Genomic DNA, 18,962 nt, shown 5'->3' with positions numbered 1-18,962 from the left:
AAAGCGCGGGGTCCCTCAACACCCCGTCTGCGATCTGCCGGGGCGCTTCCGGCTGCGGGCTGCGAACGCCCTCGGCTGCGCAAATCCAAGTGCCTGGCCTGCCACCTTGTGGACACCAGGAGTAAAACCTCCGGTGGGCTGGCTCCAGTGCCCTCTGCCCACCTTATCTCTGTGCACCTGAAAGAAAGGCGGCCAGAGACGCTAATGCAGGCGAGAAGCGGATTCGTTCAGCAAAATTAGCCCATGAGGAGGATTTGGGGAGCATTTTTTTCTCCGTATAATTAAGACTTTTTATGTCAGGGGTGATGCAAGTTTTAAATGCCCCAAATCCAAACCACAGACTCACCTTTAACTTTGGGGTTAATGCTAGTGTTAACTAAGAGTTTTTTTCCTTTTTCTTTGAGAGGGAGTTTTCGCTCTTGTCGCCCAGGCTGGAGTGCAATGGCGCGATCTTGGCTCACTTCAACCTCCGCTTCCCGGGTTCAAGCAATTTCCCTGCCTCAGCCTCTCGACTAGCTGGGATTACAGGCACATGCCACCATGCCTGGCTAATTTTTGTATTTGTAGTAGAGACGGGGTTTCACCACGTTGGCCAGGCTGAACTCCTGACCTGAAGTGATCTCCTGACCTCAAGTGATCCGCCCACCTCGGCCTCCCAAAGTGCTGGGATTACAGGCGTGAGCCACCGCACCTGGCCAAGAGTTTCTTAAACTTTAAGCAGTGTCAAAATCTCCCAGGGAGGTTTTGAAAATGTCAATGCCCCACTCACTCCAATCTATTTACTCAGAATCTAGGTGCCGCATCTTTATTTTTTTAACTTAATCTACCTTTATTGTAATTTTAAAAAATAACATGAAATTTACCATCTTAACTAGTTTCAAGCATACAGTTCAGTAGCGTTAAGTATTTTCACATTATCAAGAAAATACTTTTTCTTCCTGCAAAACTGAAACTCTTTTAAACAACTCCTCCCCTTCCACCTTCCCCAGGCCCCTAATTACCACCATTCCACTTTCGGTTTCTGTGAATTTGACTGTTCTAGGTACCTCATATAATCATACAATAGTCTTTGTGTGACTGGCTTATTTCACTTAGCATAATGTCCTCAAACCTCATCCATGTTGTAGCATGAGACAGGATTTCCTTCCTTTTTATGGTTGAACAATAGTTATCTGTGTTACATACCACATTTTTTTTATTCATCTGTCAATGGACACTTGGGTTATTTCTGCCTCTCGGCTTTTTTTTCCTATGAACATGGATTTACTGTAAATATCTCGTTGAGGTCCTGCTTCATTTCTTTTGAATATATACCTAGAAGCGGGATTGCTGGATCGTCTGGTAATTCTATTTGGTACCTTTAGTTTTAACAGGCCCCAGGGTGATTCTGATACACAGAACCACCGGTGTGGCCCACTCCTTCACCACTCAGGTGGGGAATCCAGGGTCCAGGATGACATATGAGGATGCATTTGTGAGGTTTTGCTCCATCACTGCCTGCCTAATGAATAAACTTTGGGTTCTATGTAGTTCCAATTACTCAACCTGCTAATAGCCTAGAGGAGACAGACAACAAATCAGCAAACAAGATAATTTCAAAGAGTGATTAGTGCTATAACAAAAGCAAGCCAGAACACAGTAACCATATGATAACAAGGCTAACGTGATTCTCATTTACAGCTCAGCAAAATGAGGCACAGAGCAGTTAAGGGCTAGCTGAATACGGCACAGCCAGCCTATGGTAGAGCCAAGAACGGAAGCCAGGCAGTTGAGCCCGCTTAAGGCAGGCAACATCTCAACTGAGACCAGAATGGCAAGGAGGACTCAGCCAAACAACGGTTCTGGGACAGACCATTCCCTGGCACCAAATGCAAAGAGGTTGCAGAAACTGAAAGAAGACCAAAGTGGCTGCAGCAGCAGGGAAGTCAGAGGGAAAGAGGGGAGCACATGGAAAGGCAACAGGTCATGAAAGATCTCACTGGGGCAGGCACCGTGGCTCATGCCTGTAATCCCAGCACTTTGGGAGGCCAAGGCCTCCCAAATCACAAGGTCAGGTGATGGAGACCATCCTGGCTAACATGGTGAAACCCCGTCTCTACTAAAAATTCAAAAAATTAGCAGGGCATGGTGGCACGTGCCTATATATCCCAGATACTCAGGAGGCTGAGGCAGAAGAATCTCTTGAACCTGAGAGGCAGAGGTTGCAGGAAACCAAGATCATGCCACTGCACTCCAGCCTGGGTAACAGAGCGAGACTCCGTCTCAAAAAAATAAAAAAGATATTGGCCAGAATGAGGAGATTGGGTTTTATTCTGCTGTCTCTGAGAAGCCGGTGGAGCATTTCAGCAGGGTAGAGACTTCAGCCTTTGCTTTCCTGTCAATACCCATCCCCAGTGCTGCATTTGAGACATGGCTGCAACAAGAAACTGAGGTCTGGTGGAGACCCTAAGAGTCTAAGTTTCCAAGTTTTTGCATTCCTTATTTCACTAATATTTCACAACAACCTAGACTTTCTGAGGCTAGACAGTCACATTCATTTCTCTACTCATGAGCCTCTTCACACTGAGGTCTGCTCTCTTCAGCAGCCAGCACTTAACTGACAACCTACAGCCACCTTAGCCACAGACTCTGTAATTCGCTTTTACCTCCCCACCCCACCCTCATACCTGTGGCCCTAGGGACAGCACTTGATCTTTCTGGAGCCCTGGTTTCCCAACACAGAAGAACAAGACTACTTGCCCCCACTTAGGGAGATCCATGAAGACCTATAATTGTTGCAGGCAGGTTCATGAGTGTGAATTAGAAACTGCCGCCAGTTAAAGCAAGAAAAAGAGGCAACCGAGGAAATAGATGTGTTAGTATTTTTACCATGAAATATTGATTACATCTACATCAACCGGAGAAGATTAAAAGAATTGTTTTGCATGAAGCATTGCCCTCCTCAAAGGCACTGCTATTATCAGGTCTGTAAGAAACTGCTCATCCCTGAAGCCTTCACCGTGTAACAATCTTTGCCTTTTATCTTGACCAATTCACCTCATCACAGAAAGTGCCAAATCTGCTATACTCAATCTTGTTTAATGGTGGGAGGCACTTCCCAACCATGCTCTGATTTCCTTGTAGGGAATCACCTTGGCCCTTACTGTGTGCAGTCTTTGTGGGACAATAAAACCACGTGCCTGCCCTCCCAGAGTGGAAGCTGGAGGGGCCCCACGAGGCTCCTTCTGCTCTGTCCTTCCTCTTGCCAGCTTGATACAGGGCAGTCCTATGACCTTGGCTCAGCCAATAGAATACTTGCTTCCCTGAGATGTTGAATCTTGACAGTGGCACAAAGATGGACAAGAAATTAGGATCCATTGATTCCTATGGAGCCCTGGAGAGAACAATGAGCAGAGCCCACTATAAGATGTTCTGGAACAATCTGGTGCCCACCTGCTCCAAGTTCTTCAGCCATCACTTCCATTATTTGACCCTGTAAACCTTCTTAAAAGTTCATTAGTCCTTTTTTTACTAAAGGCTGCCAAACTTTATATTACTTGCAACTAAGAAACTCGACTGGATACAATGAACATTCAGGGATCACAGTTAGGTATCAGCAAGCATCCACTATCTGTTAAAAATGAACATTCACCTGCTACCCAAAAATACAGTGGCAAAAAAAAAATAAAAATAAAAAATGGAGGCATCATTTTTCACTCACAGAAGAAATCCAAAAGTGGGTTTTCTCCAGGGCTGTCGTGGTGCCCTATGGTGTTAGCGATGACCCAGGCTTCTTCTCACTTTCTGCTCCACCGTCTTCCACTCAGATTCCATCCATGAGGTCTCCTCACCATCCCAAGACTGTCACTGGGACTCGTTATCCTAGCTATGTTCCAGGCAGGGGGGAGGGAGAGGGGAAAAGGAACGGGCCTGCCAGCCAGGTGAATCCCCTTGAAGGAACTTTGCTGGAAGTGACTTCCACTCACACTTCATTGACCACCCCAACCTCAAGGAAAGCTAACAAATGTGTTTCTTTTTTTAAGCAGGGCATCTTGAAAAATGCAAAAAGAGATTTTAAATGTTCTCACCACAAAAAGATAAGTATGTGAGACAATACATATGTTAATTAGCTTCATTTAGCCATTCCATGATGGACATGTATTTCAAAACCCACTCTACATGATAAATATATACAATTTTTATTTTTCAATTAAAAACAAATTAAAATGTTTAAAATTAGAAATTTTAAAATTAAAAATTAAATAAGTTGGACGAATTGCCATACTCAAATATACAGGGACCTTATCCTAAAAAAACAAGAGAGCATGGATACTGGGTAGGCAACTGGCAATCTCTTTCACACACTGCTTTCTGGACAAGATATTCTGAGGACCATCACCCATCTTTCATCTTATTTTCCCCTCAACCTTTCTTGGTCGATCCTGTCTAAAAAGATTCCCTAGTCAAAATTCTGGTTTTGAGGAAAATGACAGGAAATTTTCCATTTCCGTGGACCTCACTTGGAATCATGGTTCCACTAGTTCTTTATTAAATGAATTTGAAGAAGACACTTAATTCTTCCGAACCTTAGTTGCCCAAAATGTAAAGTCTGTCTCAGTCAAGGACTGACCCAGGCAACAACCTGCAGTCCCTTCAAGGTTAAAGATGATGTGAAATTAGCATTTCTTTTTTTTTTATTATTGTACTTTAAGTTTTAGTGTACATAATCACAATGTGCAGGTTTGTTACATATATATCCATGTGACATGTTGGTGTGCTGCACCCATTAACTCGTCATTTAGCATTAGGTGTATCTCCCAATGCTATCCCTTCCCCCTCCCCCGACCCCACAACAGTCCACAGAGTGTGATGTTCCCCTTCCTGTGTCCATGTGTTCTCATTGTTCAATTCCCAACTACGAGTGAGAACATGCGGTGTTTGGTTTTTTGTCCTTGCGATAGTTTACTGAGAATGATTTCCAGTTTCTTCCATGTCCCTACAAAGGACAGGAACTCATCATTTTTTACGGCTGCATAGTATTCCATGGTGTACATGTGCCACATTTTCTTAATCCAATCTATCGTTGTTGGACATTTGGGTTGGTTCCAAGTCTTTGCTATTGTGAATAGTGCCACAATAAACATATGTGTGCATGTGTCTTTATAGCAGCATGATTTATAGTCCTTTGGGTATATACCCAGTAATGGGATGGCTGGGTCAAATGGTATTTCTAGTTCTAGATCCCTGAGGAATTGCCACACTGGAATTGCCACACTGACTTTGGCAACAAAAGCCAAAATTGACGAATGGGATCTAATTAAACTAAAGAGCTTCTGCACAGCAAAAGAAACTACCATCAGAGTGAACAGGCAACCTACAAAATGGGAGAAAATTTTCGCAACCTACTCATCTGACAAAGGGCTAATATCCAGAGTCTACAATGAACTCAAACAAATTTACAAGAAAAAAACAAACAACCCCATCAAAAAGTGGGCAAAGGACATGAACAGACACTTCTCAAAAGAAGACATTTATGCAGCCAAAAAACACGTGCAAAAATGCTCATCATCACTGGCCATCAGAGAAATGCAAATCAAAACCACAATGAGATACCATCTCACACCAGTTAGAATGGACATCATTAAAAAGTCAGGAAACAACAGGTGCTGGAGAGGAGGTAGAGAAATAGGAACACTTTTACACTGTTGGTGGGACTGTAAACTAGTTCAACCACTGTGGAAATTAGCATTTCTAATAGTCGGAATGTTCAACTATCTTGCAATGAGCAGCAGAGTAAAAGAGATATACAGGTCGTGAAGTGGACAGAGCTTTCACAGGGTTTGAATTGTGCCTTGAGTTCAGATAGAAATGTGTCTCCTTGGATTTCCTTGGAAGTTAAAGAGAAAAAGCTACTATGACTCAAGAGGTAAACTCACCTAAGGGAGCTGGTGAGGAGGGAATTAATTGCATCTTTATGGCCAAAATATTTCTAAGTCCCTCTTGGAAGACAATTCTCCATGTGTCTGACTGCCTTTGCGGGAGACTATCTTTCCCAGGATGTTTGTATAGAGAGCAGCCTTGGAAGACAGAAATTTTGCCTCCCTCCAGAGCAAAGAGCAAGGTTGTTTATTGTCCACATCATAAAAATGACATCTGCCTCTGGAGTTAAGCCCAGCCATACTCATTGCCTGTTAGAAAAGATTTGGATTCCCTGAGCTCAGGGTACCTCTGTAACACAACTCACTGCATGCACAGGCATTACCTGGCCTTCTCCACATTGCCCTGGTACAAATGTTGATATTCTGGTTACTGCTAATGTGAAATATAGTAAAGTTCTTTGTCTCTGACCCAGGAGTCCACCAGCATCCATGAAACTGTGGCAGGTTAACTTGTCAGCTGGCAAGTGGGGTAAAATCCCAGACCATTCACAGTCTTAATGTCCCTTTCTTCCTTGTCACCGCCCCCTGTCCCTGACCTACCTCCCAGATGTAAACACTGGGTCCTTAGCACCCAATCAATCCTCGGAAATATATTTTTAACACTTGCAGTTAAATTATAGAAATCTCAAAGTAATTATCTGTGTATTTTAAAGAACTCCCCAGATGCTGAAATAATTTTTCCAGGCACTTAGTCCCTTGCTATGTCCAAATCCTTGGCATGACATGGTTAAAGAATACTTGCCATATCCATGGACCTTTCTCATGGGACTCACCCACATAAGGCACAAATAGGAGACTGTGTGTCAACCCAAGACTCCAGAAGAGATCTAAGAGTAATGGAAGATGTGTCTTTATCTCCCGCTTTCATCTTCCCACATTATCTGTCCAAACAGTCGATAGTTGATTTTTTTTTCCAAGAACTGGAAAGTTAAAGGAATGCGACTGTAAATAATAGGCTAAGCTGATGGTGGGTGAAATGGTCCAGGCTGTTTGACTTTTCAATATTAAAAACCTTCGGTCACCCCAAATACACACAAAGAATGATCAGATAGAAAATAATCTTCTCTTGTTCATGCCCAGCAATCTGTTGTCATCTGCCAGGGCTACAGGAGAAATCAAACACTGAACAGTAATAAAAAATGATAGCAATCGCTTCTGCTGATTCCATTCATTTCCGACCCATCTGTGCCCCAGGTAGATCGGAAATTCAGCCCTCAGAGAGCACGAGCGTGTGCGTTTCAGCTGCCAAACTCTAGCCTGGCCCTTCTCTCCCTTATTAGAGGAGTCCAAAGACAAAGCCAACTTTTTCAGATTCTATCTAAGAGAAATAATAAAAGACTAATTCCATAAGCACATTCCCACTGGCAAACAGCTTCCCGCTTTCCCTAAGAGAAGGGCTTTGCCCTACCATCACCAAATGTCAGAGCTGAATAGAAACTTGGAAATCTCCTTGTTCAAGCCCACATTTTCATATGAAGAAGGTGAGGCTCAGAGTGGGCTCCTGTCTCATCTAGAGCACACAGCAGCATCTGTCACCCCAGCCATCACTCTTTCTACAGCTGCCCTACTGCCCTAACTTCCCACTGCCTCAGGGCCTTAACACTTGCTGTTCCCTCTGGAATGCTCTTCCCATATCTGCATGACAGTTCCTTCACCTCTTCCAAATCTTGATTTAAATTTTATGGTGAGCCTTTCCCTGCCCTTCCTATTTCATTTTTGAGACAGAGTCTCACTCTGTCACCCAGGCTGGAGTACAGTGGCGCAATCTCAGCTCACTGCAACCTCTGCCTCCTGGGTTCAAGGGATTCTCGTGCCTCAGCCTCCCAAGGTTCCCAAGGAACCACGCCCAGCTAATTTTTGTATTTTTGGTAGAGACGGGGTTTCACCATGTTGGCCAGGCTGGTCTCAAACTCCTGACCTCAAGTGATCCACCCACCTTGGCCTCCCAAAGTGCTGGGATTACAAGCACGAGCCACTGTGCCCGGCCTGCCTTTCCTATTTTAAAATTGCCCCCCTATGCACACTTGCTATCTTCTTCTCTGCTTTATTTTCTCAATAGATCAACTTCTAACATATTCTATAATTTGCTTGTTTATTGTCTGTCTTTCCACATTAGAATTAAGCTCTATGTGGACAGGGATTTTTGCACGGATGGCTAGCCATCTTAGGTGTTCAATTAATGTTTACTGGGGAAATTAACAAACTGCCTCCATAAGCCTTCATCTAGAGGTCACAAAACCAAATTCCTACAGGGAATGCGCAGGAAAACGCAAGGGTGATGTGAGTTCTATGACAAACTAGAGAGCTCATGCCATCATCTAAAGAAGACAGCCACTACTTAGCCCAGCCAATCATTGCCATGAGACATGTTGCTTTAATTTCTATTAAAAATAAACCTGAAGCCAGGCGCAGTGGCTCACGCCTGTAATCCCAGCACTTTGGGAGGCCCAGGCGGGCGGATCACAAGGTCAGGAGATTGAGACCATCCTGGCTAACATGGTGAAACCCCATCTCTACTAAAAATACAAAAAATTAGCCGGGCGTGGCGGCGGGCACCTGTAGTCCCAGCTACTTGAGAGGCTGAGGCAGGAGAATGGAGTGAACCTGGGAGGCGGAGCTTGCAGTGAGCCGAGATTACGCCACTGCACTCCAGCCTGGGCGACAGAGAGACTCTGTCTCAAAAAAATAAATAAATAAACAAACAAACAAACCTGAAATTGGCATTTTGGGAAGAGCAGTGAAATCCACTCATTTTTATATATGAGAAAAAGTGTCTGAATTGGATAATGAGCACTTCATGCCATTCAAACCAAGCAAAGTGTTTAAACAATACAGCTTTATGAGGTCTCTGTGACCCAAACTACCCAAAAATGGCTAGAATGGAGAAGACGGGGAGAAGGAGACACATCAAAAGAGTTTCCCCTCTTCCCCTGTGTGACTCTGCAAAGCTGAGATTTAGGAACAGATTGCTCGGGTTTTATCTAGCCTAGAAAGCTAAGCAATTAATTGATGAGCTGATACAGGAAGGTTCAGAACAGATTATTGCACACCAGCAGTTTCCCAAATATGATAGAAAGTCTCGCTCTCAGAGGGAAGAAACGCAAGCGGTTCCTCAGTATGTATTTGGTGAGATCCACTCTACCCTCGTATGACACTGGCCAAGTTTCAATCCAATAGTTTGGGGTTTTTTTGTTTTTGATTTTCTAATTGCTGAACAATCTCCCTTCTTTTACTTATTTCAACTTATTTCCATATTCTTCAACTCAGAACTGAAATGCAATAGACTTTTCTGATACCAAATATGAATATACATGATTAAAATCTTTTTAATTGATAAATATAAATTGTATATATTTATCATGTATGGCATGATGGTTGATCAAATGTTAATGGTTTGCTAGACCACTTTCCCAAGAAAATAGAAGAGTCAGAAGCTTTGCCTGAATAAACAAAGTGTATTTTTTGTCACCGGGGAAGAATCAGCCAGATCAGCCTGGAGCTCCCCCACCATCCTCCAGGCTATGTGGAAGCTTCTCAAGTGGAGGAAGGGATCCAAGGGCTTCCCGGGCCGGCCACAGCCAAGTCAGCAGCCCATAGCCCAGGGCACCCAGGACCAGCAGGGACATTGACTGGTGCCCATTCCCCAACTTCATCCTCAATCCAGACTCCAGCACAGTAGTTCACTAGTCCAGCAGGCTTCATCTGGGACAAGCGCATCCCAGGGGAACTAGACACCTCACCAAGGATCTGCAGCCATGGATAATGTTAGGGAAATCAAATTCCAGATTTCCCACGAAAACATCCCCACTCTCCCTAACACAGACCCTCCTGTGGCCTCCTCGATGGTAGAGGCTTCTTGCTGGTCTGCGGGTACCCCCTCCCATTCCCTACTTTTACCAACCCCTGGGCTCGCTTTACAGTAAACGCCTACCCTCCCACCCTGCCTGTCTCTTCCCATGGGGCTTTATCCAAGCATCATGGGTCCAGGTATTTCCAGACCAGGGGAAAGTGGGAATGTCAATGTCTAGACCAGGCACTCATTGAGGCTGCTTGTCTTTCTTGGTGTTAAACATATTCTGTTAAAGACAAACTGTGGGGTTAAAGACAAGGTATTTCAGTCATGTTTGAAAGTTCTGAATTCAAATACTCAGAACTTCGACTTTGTTTCCTCTCATCTAGCCCCAACTTGCATCAAATAAATTAGGGCTGCAGAGACCTGAGCAAAGCCAAAAAAGTGTCCCAGGCCTTACTTCACCAGGGCTACAAGCACCAAGTGAGACTCCACGTCCCACTTAGCTCTTTGTTTGTGAGAGTCAGAACCAGAAGCAAGAGGGTCATCACAGAGATATATACTTAAATTGGATCCAGAGGTCAGAAGCTTTCCGGCACTAAACAGCTAACTTTAGCTGATGGGTTTGACATGGTAAATATTTTCCATAAATTAAAAGCTTCAATTCCACGGTTTATAAATACATTTAAAGTTTTTGCATTTGAGAAAAAGATTGTATTGGCAAAGATATTTTGCAATGACTGATATTTTTATTTTCTCAATCACTTACCACTATATCAGGTTAAAGATGCCTTTAAATGAAAAATTAAGTATAATAATTTAATGTGGATTGATACTTTCCAGCATAATTTTTAAAAATTAAGAGAGTGAATAACTATGACAACTAGATAACAAATCTTTTGCAGTGTGGGTTATTTTCAATTCATTGCTTTTAATAAAATTGAAGAATTTGAGTTGTCAAATGATAGATTATTAAAATTATTAAAATAATTTTTGTGATATAGCACTATGTGATTGTTGTTATATAACCATGAAAGAATTTAAAATGCATATACACAAATAATAAACCCCTTCTATTACTATTTATTTTGTAATGGATACCATGATTTTATTACAAAATAGTATGTATGAATTTTTATTTCTATAAAAACAAGAATACAATTGATGCTGCACCCTATCTCTTTCAAGCAATAAGTAATATTCATCCATAAATACAGTATTTGTTAAATCATGTCATTTAGGAGATACATTTCCAAAACATTTTTTACATTTTATGACTAATATCAAAATTGCAATGTTACTGTGATAATAGTACACTCATATTGGATTTGCGTACTAATTATAAAAATAACCCATTCAAAAATAATTTTTAATAGAGTTTAGTGATCACAGCACATAAAAAAGAATTCAATTTTAATCAATGCTTTTTTTATTTAGAAGAACATGCTAGGATGATCAATAAAAAACTTTCAAGCATAAAGAATTATATAGTAGGATAAGATTTTGTGGAGTCAGTGGGATATGTAAATTCAATGAAAGAAAGTAAAGGTGTAAAATGTTCAAATGCTAAAGAAGAACTTACTTATGTATTTATAAATGGATAGTGATGGGCATCAGAGCCTTATGGTATTTAGATTTCATTGGCTAAATTTGAAAGCATAATGTAAGAAATTTATTTTTAAAGGTCAATATTTAAAGTTATGTCAGAGGTTACATGCTTTGCATTATGTTCATTTTTTAGACGTGATAAAGATATTTATTGTCTTAGGATAGGAGAATGTCCTTATTCATAGGAAATGCATGCTAAAGTATTAGGAATCAATGTCAGAATGTCTGCAACTGACTTTCAAATGTTCTATCACATGGAAAAAAAACAACAGAGAGATAGGGCAATGATGCAAAATGTTAACAATTGTTGGCTATAGATGAAGGGTATATGAGTAGCCATTGCACTATTCTTTCAACTTTTCTGTAGACTTGATATTTGTATTATGAAAGTTGAAGGGAGAGATATATCTTTTGAAAACTTAGAAACTTACTATAAAAACTTTGTGTCAACTTTGAGATAGGCAAGAGATTTGTAGTTTTTTAAAATATTTTGGGAGTATTCAAGCAAATCATTTGAAGACCACTGAGTTAACCAGGCTAGACCCTGCTTTCTAAACTTTTCTCCCTTATGTACCAGCCACCCATGATTTTCCTCCATAGTCATACATTGACTGGACTATGATGAACATAATGTTTTTATTCAATTCACACCTTTTTTAACTTAAAAGTTAATTTTGAGAAAAAATATATCATTAGCACCAGTAGAAAGTTGTTATGACAATTACTTGTCATAAAGAGAAGATAAGCATCAAACAATAAATTGAAAACAAGATGATGTTTTCAATTGCTGGCTAGATTCTGTCATTTACACAATAAATCTAAGCCTGAAACCTTCTCTCTCTGATTTAAGAAAGGATGGGATTCTGCATGGGCCCACAGAGGCAACCTCTGGGGTCCTGAACTGGGTGCCACATATGGCACCACACTACCTCCGTGCCACCTGGCCAGCTGGGCAAACCATTACCATCTAGACATGGGGCACCCATCAGTCCCCAGGAATCTCCTTCAAACAAGAGTGAACTGTATCTCCTGCATCTTCATAATCTTAACAGTAATATCCACTATTATTATTGCAACTATACTTTAAGGAACACATAGTATACACTTTGACAATATAATTATTCCTTATAGAGCAACCCTGTAATATAATTATTCATATTTTATATTTGAGGAAAGTAAAGATCAGAGAAGTTAAGTTACTTACCCTATGTCACACAGCTAGTGGATGGCAGACCCAGAATTCAATCTCACATTTGCCTGAGCTGCTAGAACATCTCTGCTCACCAGAAGACTTGCTAAAGAGGAGCACCTTGCTCAAAGTCATTCAAGGTCCCAGGATGTTAAAATGGGACACAGTGTGCATCTCACTACATCTTTGAGGGAGAGAGTGGCATAGAGGCTTGAACAGGGCCTGGAGTCAGACGGACCAAGTTCAAGTTCTAACTTTGGTAATGGATTCTGACTCACATAACCACCCTAGACCTGTTTCCTTATGCATAAAAGGAGGTGAATATTGACTAGATTAGGGGTCTCTGACTTTGATCATAAACTCCATTTTTTTAAAGAGCACATATTGCCAGTATCTATGCATTTATTTATCCATATAAGCCATAAATATGCACTTTAAGAAACATTGCATATATTATTAAAAAGCAGAAAAATAAAATATTTAAAAGGATGAGATAAAGGTGAAATAGCAATATGAAATGTTCTGTTGATTGTGATGGCTGGATACTATCATCAGCTAATACCTCAAGGCACAATATGAACTGGGGCAAGACTGACTTATCCTGATAACATTAGATGACAATCTATAGATCAAATATCTTGATAGTTTCAAGACATCTTTGGTTGACTTCTGGGTTTAATAGAACTGTATTCATTTCTCCCTCATGATGAGGGCTGGTGGAGGGGACAAGACTGCCACATCCTTCATATTCACTTGAACTCGTATTAGAGTCATTAGCTTCAGATTGTGGTGTCTTTGCAGAATGTCCATTTTGTGAGGGACAGTTTTACCCAAATAGGGAAATAGAATTCACAAACCTACTTAAGTAGGCACATATTTTTGTTTCCTGAGGTGGCCATCACTGAGTACAAACTGGATGGCTTAAAACAAGAGAAATTCATTTTCTCACAGTCTGGAGGCTGGCAGTCTGAAATCAAGGTGCCAGCAGGGTCATGCTCCCCAACAAACCTGCAGGGGAGAATCTTTCATTGCTTCTTCTAACTTCTGTTGGTTGCCAACAATCCTTGACACCAACATTTGTTGAGCCAACCTCAGCTTGAGCCATCCTTGGCTTGTCAGTGTATCACTCCAATCTCTGCCTCCATCACCTCATTGCTGTCTTCTGTGTGTCTCTGTGTTTGTGTCTCCTCTTTTTATGATGATACTAGTCCTATTGTATTAAGAGCCTACCCTACTCTATTATGGCCTTGTCTTAACAATTGCATCTGTAATGACCTTATTTCCAAGTAAGATCTGAGGTACTGGGTATTAGGACTTCACCATATCTTTCTGTGGGACACAATTCAGCCCAATCAGCATATATAAATATGCTGAAGGAAAACAGAACAAGGAGGCAGCTTTGTCCATATTCTAGAACCTCCATCCTTGCCTCAGTGACCTTCTGATGCATACAGCACATGAAGGTACCATGCCCATGTATTTATTAATCTTTTTAAATTTTTTTAATGTAGTGCAGAATAGGAAACCTGCAAAGGAATGGCCAGAGATAGAGGGGGGAAAGGCCATGAGTATGTGACTTCACTCAGTTAAGGGAGGTGAATGCTTCAAGAAGGGAGGGTCAGCTGAGATAGCTGGAGCCAAGGGGTCACTATGATAATGGCTTGGAGGTATCCACAGGATTAATAACAGGAAGGTCACAGTGGCCCTTCGTTTCATTTACTTTATACTAACATTTTCTTCCCCGACTTTTATCTGTAACCTTGTACATCCTGTAGAGACCTTTGTCCTAGAGAATCCCAAAGGTTTCTTCCATCTTAAAAATATGTAATGACCCTATGAACATCCCTTCTCCAGAAGTCACTTCCGAAATGACTAAGAAATCAGATGCTGTGAATTAGTATTAAATGGAACCATATAAGAATTTTGAGAGGGCAGAAAGGGGAGACATCAAAAGGACACTCGAATCTACTATCATATTTATTTGTATCTTAATAGCACGTCTACAAGGAAAATATATAGAACAATATCATCCACACTGTGTTGAAAGAAACTGACAGCCTTACCAGTAATCATTATAATTATTAAAATTTACCATTTACCATGTGGAAAGCAGGAGAGTATACTGGTTAATGGTACTGAGTTTGGAGCCAGACTGTCCAGTACAAATCCCAGCTCTGCCACTTACTAGGCTTTATAACTTTGAATTACTTAATCTTTTTGTGCCTCAGCTTCCTCATCTATGAAATCTGTAATAAGAGTACTACCTCATAGGGTTATTTTGCAAATAAATATATGTGAAGTTCTTAAAACAGTGCCTAGCACATAAGAGCTACGTAAGGGTTAGTTACTGTTGCTATGATGATGATGACGATGACGATGATGATTATTGCAATCCTCTGAACTAACATTATGCTGAACATTTTGCTTACCTTACCTTTTCTCATCATCTCTAAATAACAGTGGTTAAGAGAATGGGCTGAGGGATCAAACAGAGTGACTTTGAATATACGCCTTGCCACTTGCTAGCTAGGTCACCCTGGACGAGTCATTTAACATTTCCAAGCTGGAGTTTCCTCAGAGCCCTGTCAAACAATCCATGTAATCCATTTAGTGTAGCACCTGGTGTATAGTCAATGCTCAATTAATGAAAGCTCTTATAATTCATGACCCAATGAAATAAGTACCCTTACATCCATTTTTCCAACTGTTAAGTCACTTACTGATCTAGAGTCTCATAGATGATGTATATTTGAACCTGGCCTAAACATCAAGTCAGTTATCTGTAACTAGTGCTCTGGTCAGCCCAGTTTATGCTGAAAATTTCCAGCCTCTTAGACAATTTTGTCATTCAGTCAACTCTTCAGATCTCTCTCATTTTCATGAACACCATATGCCAGTCATTGATTGACAGGGGTTTCTCAGAGTAACAGAAGTGATAAGCATCGAGTTTCATCAGAGCAATGGAAGTCACAATGTCTTTCTTAAAAGTAAAATGCTAGCCTGCCTTGGCACTGTGGGAAAACAAAATCTTAAATTTCAATTGAATGGAGGGAATCTTGAACTGCTTCTCGACCCAGCCCTGAAGTTGACTAATGTGTGGCTTTGGCCAAACAGATTATCTGGTCTCTAAGGCCCCTTTGAATTCCAAAAATTCTACAGTTTTATGAATTTACCATCTAGGTGGGGATATAAGACCAAGATACATAATAAGGTAATTATAGAACAGCTTAAAGCAGTTTGCAATCCAGGGATATAGGCTTTATGGAGGTTAGGATGGCCTTTAATTGATGGTTTCAACAGTAATTTCTAAAATGCTATTTTAGAGTCATGAGAATATCCTAACGCTGTTCTAAAAGCACAGATTTCTGGGCCCCATCCCTGATAAATCACAATCTCCAGAGAATCTGTATTCTTTAAAATCTCCTATGATTCTTGAGCTGCAGCGTGTTTGGAAGGCAATGTATTAATCAATGGACTCTACCTCTAGTCACTTAGATATAATTAGGATGGTGGTTCAGCGAACAATGTTTTTTAAAAGCTCTTCAGGTGGTTCTGTTGTATCCAGAGTTGAAAACCACTGGGTTACATCACTGAATGGTTGGAATTTTTTCTTTAAAAAATGAATCAGAGCCGGGGGCACAATGGCTCACACCCATAATCCCAGCACTTTGGGAAGAGGCCGAGGTGGGCAGATCGCTTGAGCCCAGGAGTGCAAGACCAGCCTGGGCAAGATGGCCAACCCGTTTCCATTAAAAAAAAAAAAAAAAAAAAAAAATACAAAAAATTAGCCACACGTGGTGGCGCAGGCCTGTAGTCCCAGCTACTTAGGGGGCTGAGGTGGAAGGTTAGCTTGAGCCCAGGAGACTGAGGCTGCAGTGAGCCGTGATTGCACCAGTGAACTCCAGCCTGGGTGACAGAGTGAGACTGTCTCAAAAAACAAAAAGGGTCAGATATTTGTACACCCATGTTCACAGTAGAATTCACAATACTCGAAATGTGAAAGCAACCCAAGCGTTCATCAATGGGTGAAAGGAAAAACGAAACGTAGTATACACAGACAAAAGAATATTATCCAGCCTTAAAAGAAGAGAAATTCTGACACATGCCACAACGTGAGTGAGCCTTGAAGACATTATGCTAAGTGAAATAAGCCAGTCACAAAAAGACAAATACTGTATGATTCCACTTATATGAAATACCTAGAATGGTCAATCTCAGAAACAAAGTAGAATGGTGGTTACCAGGACCTGGGGAGACAGAGACATGGCGAGGTGTTGTTGACTGGGTATGGAGTCTCAGTTCTGCAAGATGAAAAGAGTTCTGGAGACTGATTGCATAACAATGCGAATATACTTAACACTACTAAAGTGCACACATGGTTATGATGGTAGATTAATGTTCTATTTGTTTTATCATAGTTTAAGTATTTTTTTTTAAGACGGGGATGGCAGACATCTCATAGCACACCTCACCCCCACCAAACATTGCTCATTGATAACTGCACGCTTCCATGCAGAGCGCAGATCCTCACACTCCCTGACCCTGGAGAGAACAGTGTGAGAAAAGATGGGGAGAAAGTGAGGTAATGAAAGTTATGAGAATTTGTGTTTGGGAGAGGGCATGAGGGAGTGAGAGTAAGGAAAAATGAAGGCGATTGTCCTCCAAAGATGCTAGGGAGGAAAAAAGGCCCAACAGACAAAGTCCCCTCAAACACAGTGTGCACAATTGAGTCTTCAAAATACTCCTCAGTGAGCAGAAGGCCAGTGCTCCTATGCTGGAACCGCATTCCCCTATTGTTTACTAGGGCACCAATTGGCCACAAAGGCAGCAAGGTCTATGGGAAAGAGCTAGAGCAAATACCCAGAGACCCAAGTTCAAAACTTCTGCCTCTGTCCCTGGGCCACTTGGGCCACTGGTCCCTCCACCCCTCCATCCTCAGATCCCCCTCCAGGCTGCTGCAGGCACGATTCCAGTCACACAGAAGCTCATCAGTCCTTGCTGTGTGACAGACCAGTAGAGGCCCAGGCAGGGGGAGATGCACCACAAGGCTGAGTGCTGTCTGAGCCGTGAACCACTTCATAAAGGGCGAGGTATCCGCCGGACACTTGGCTAAGTGAGAACCACTTCATAAAGGGCGAGGTGTCCGCCGGACACTTGGCTAAGCGAGGCTTCCACCTTCAAGGGGCTTTTTGAAAAGAAGATGAATCAACACCTTTAAATGAGTCACACCCTCTCCAGGTGTTCTCTCCCCTTCTTGGCTCACAATCCCTTTTGTCTTTTAAAACCAGACGAGACAAATGTGGTATTATTCTCTTCAATAATTGGGTTCCCCTTCCCTAACTAGCAAAGCCAAAAATCTATGAGGAAGAAAGCATGTGGTTCAAATTGAGAGCGTGGGGGGAGTGTATCTGCTTAGAGGCGGTTGGGTTGCTCCCAAAATAATCATTACTACAAAGGCGAATCAGTGCTTGAAGATTTACTCCCCGCTTTTGCACTAATTAGTGTGCAAGGGGGAGCAGGAGGGGATGAGACACAAACAGCAGCCACCAGCTGCGAAGATTTGTTATGTTAATTAATAACGTGATTAGACAGGAAAACCGCAGGCAGGTCTGATCTGTCCCCGGGTGCCCAGACTGGTCCTGAAAGACCCAGGGAATGGAAGAGGAAGAGTCACTGTCTCCCCTTGGGCTGTCCTCCTGCCCCCACACCAGGGCTCAGCACTGGAGCCCAAAGAGAGACCAGGAGCCCTTACATCTTTTCAAGTGGGCACCAAGAAGCAACACCCATTCCCAATCCCAACACCTCCTTGAGGTCCCTGGAAACAAAATTGCCTGGAGAGGATTCTCTGTCACTGCCACAATCATTTTGCTAGCTCAAGCCACCACCAGAAAGCTTTCCCTTGATGTCATGCTGTATTTTATGTTGCCTTTAAGTGTAGGTTTCTAAGAGAGGATAAACGGGTTAGTGAGCACACCACCAAGGGGAAATATGGAGCAGAGTTGAGAGTCAGCGATAAAGAATGACGGAGCTCTATTATTAGTGAAGTCACTCTGCTTTTAGAAGGGGCCTGCACGTCTGGGCAGCCATTAAGTGCACTCAGAAACAGCTTGATGTGCTTGCTTTAAACTTGTTCATTTTTTTCTTCAACCACAGAAGCTGTCGTGCCAATATACCCGCTTCTTGAGGTTGTGAAGGCAATTTATCTGCTTGCTGCCTTCCCTCGTGTCTGGGGGTAGCTGCAGCAGGCTGGCAAATGCTATGACACCAAGTCCCCATGCAGTGCCGGGGGCTAGAGCCCCTGTAATTGCCTCCCTTGTTCCCTGGAAACTGTCCTTTCAAATGCAGGCAGCTCCACTAGACGCTGGGGGACGCGCCATTGGAATCATGAGATTTTCTAGTGGGAAAGCAACTATGAAGCAGCAGATGATCTGGCAGACCCCCTTCAGAGGCGATGGAA

At 42.1% G+C, this 18,962-nt stretch overlaps 1 protein-coding gene across 1 annotated transcript in view; it reads right to left on the bottom strand.

The window, feature by feature from the left end:
* THSD7B (thrombospondin type 1 domain containing 7B) overlaps positions 1-18,962 on the bottom strand; it is a 1,279,053-nt gene that overhangs the window by 1,242,898 nt on the left and 17,193 nt on the right. The window contains exon 2 of the mRNA XM_063631314.1: positions 16,705-16,806. The gene's annotated coding sequence lies outside the window, so the exon portion shown is untranslated. The remainder of the gene's footprint in view (positions 1-16,704; positions 16,807-18,962) is intronic.

Source organism: Symphalangus syndactylus, chromosome 22 (assembly GCF_028878055.3).
Source record: "Symphalangus syndactylus isolate Jambi chromosome 22, NHGRI_mSymSyn1-v2.1_pri, whole genome shotgun sequence".
In the NCBI taxonomy this organism is placed as follows: domain Eukaryota; kingdom Metazoa; phylum Chordata; class Mammalia; order Primates; family Hylobatidae; genus Symphalangus; species Symphalangus syndactylus.
This window is presented reverse-complemented; position numbering and strand designations above follow the sequence as displayed.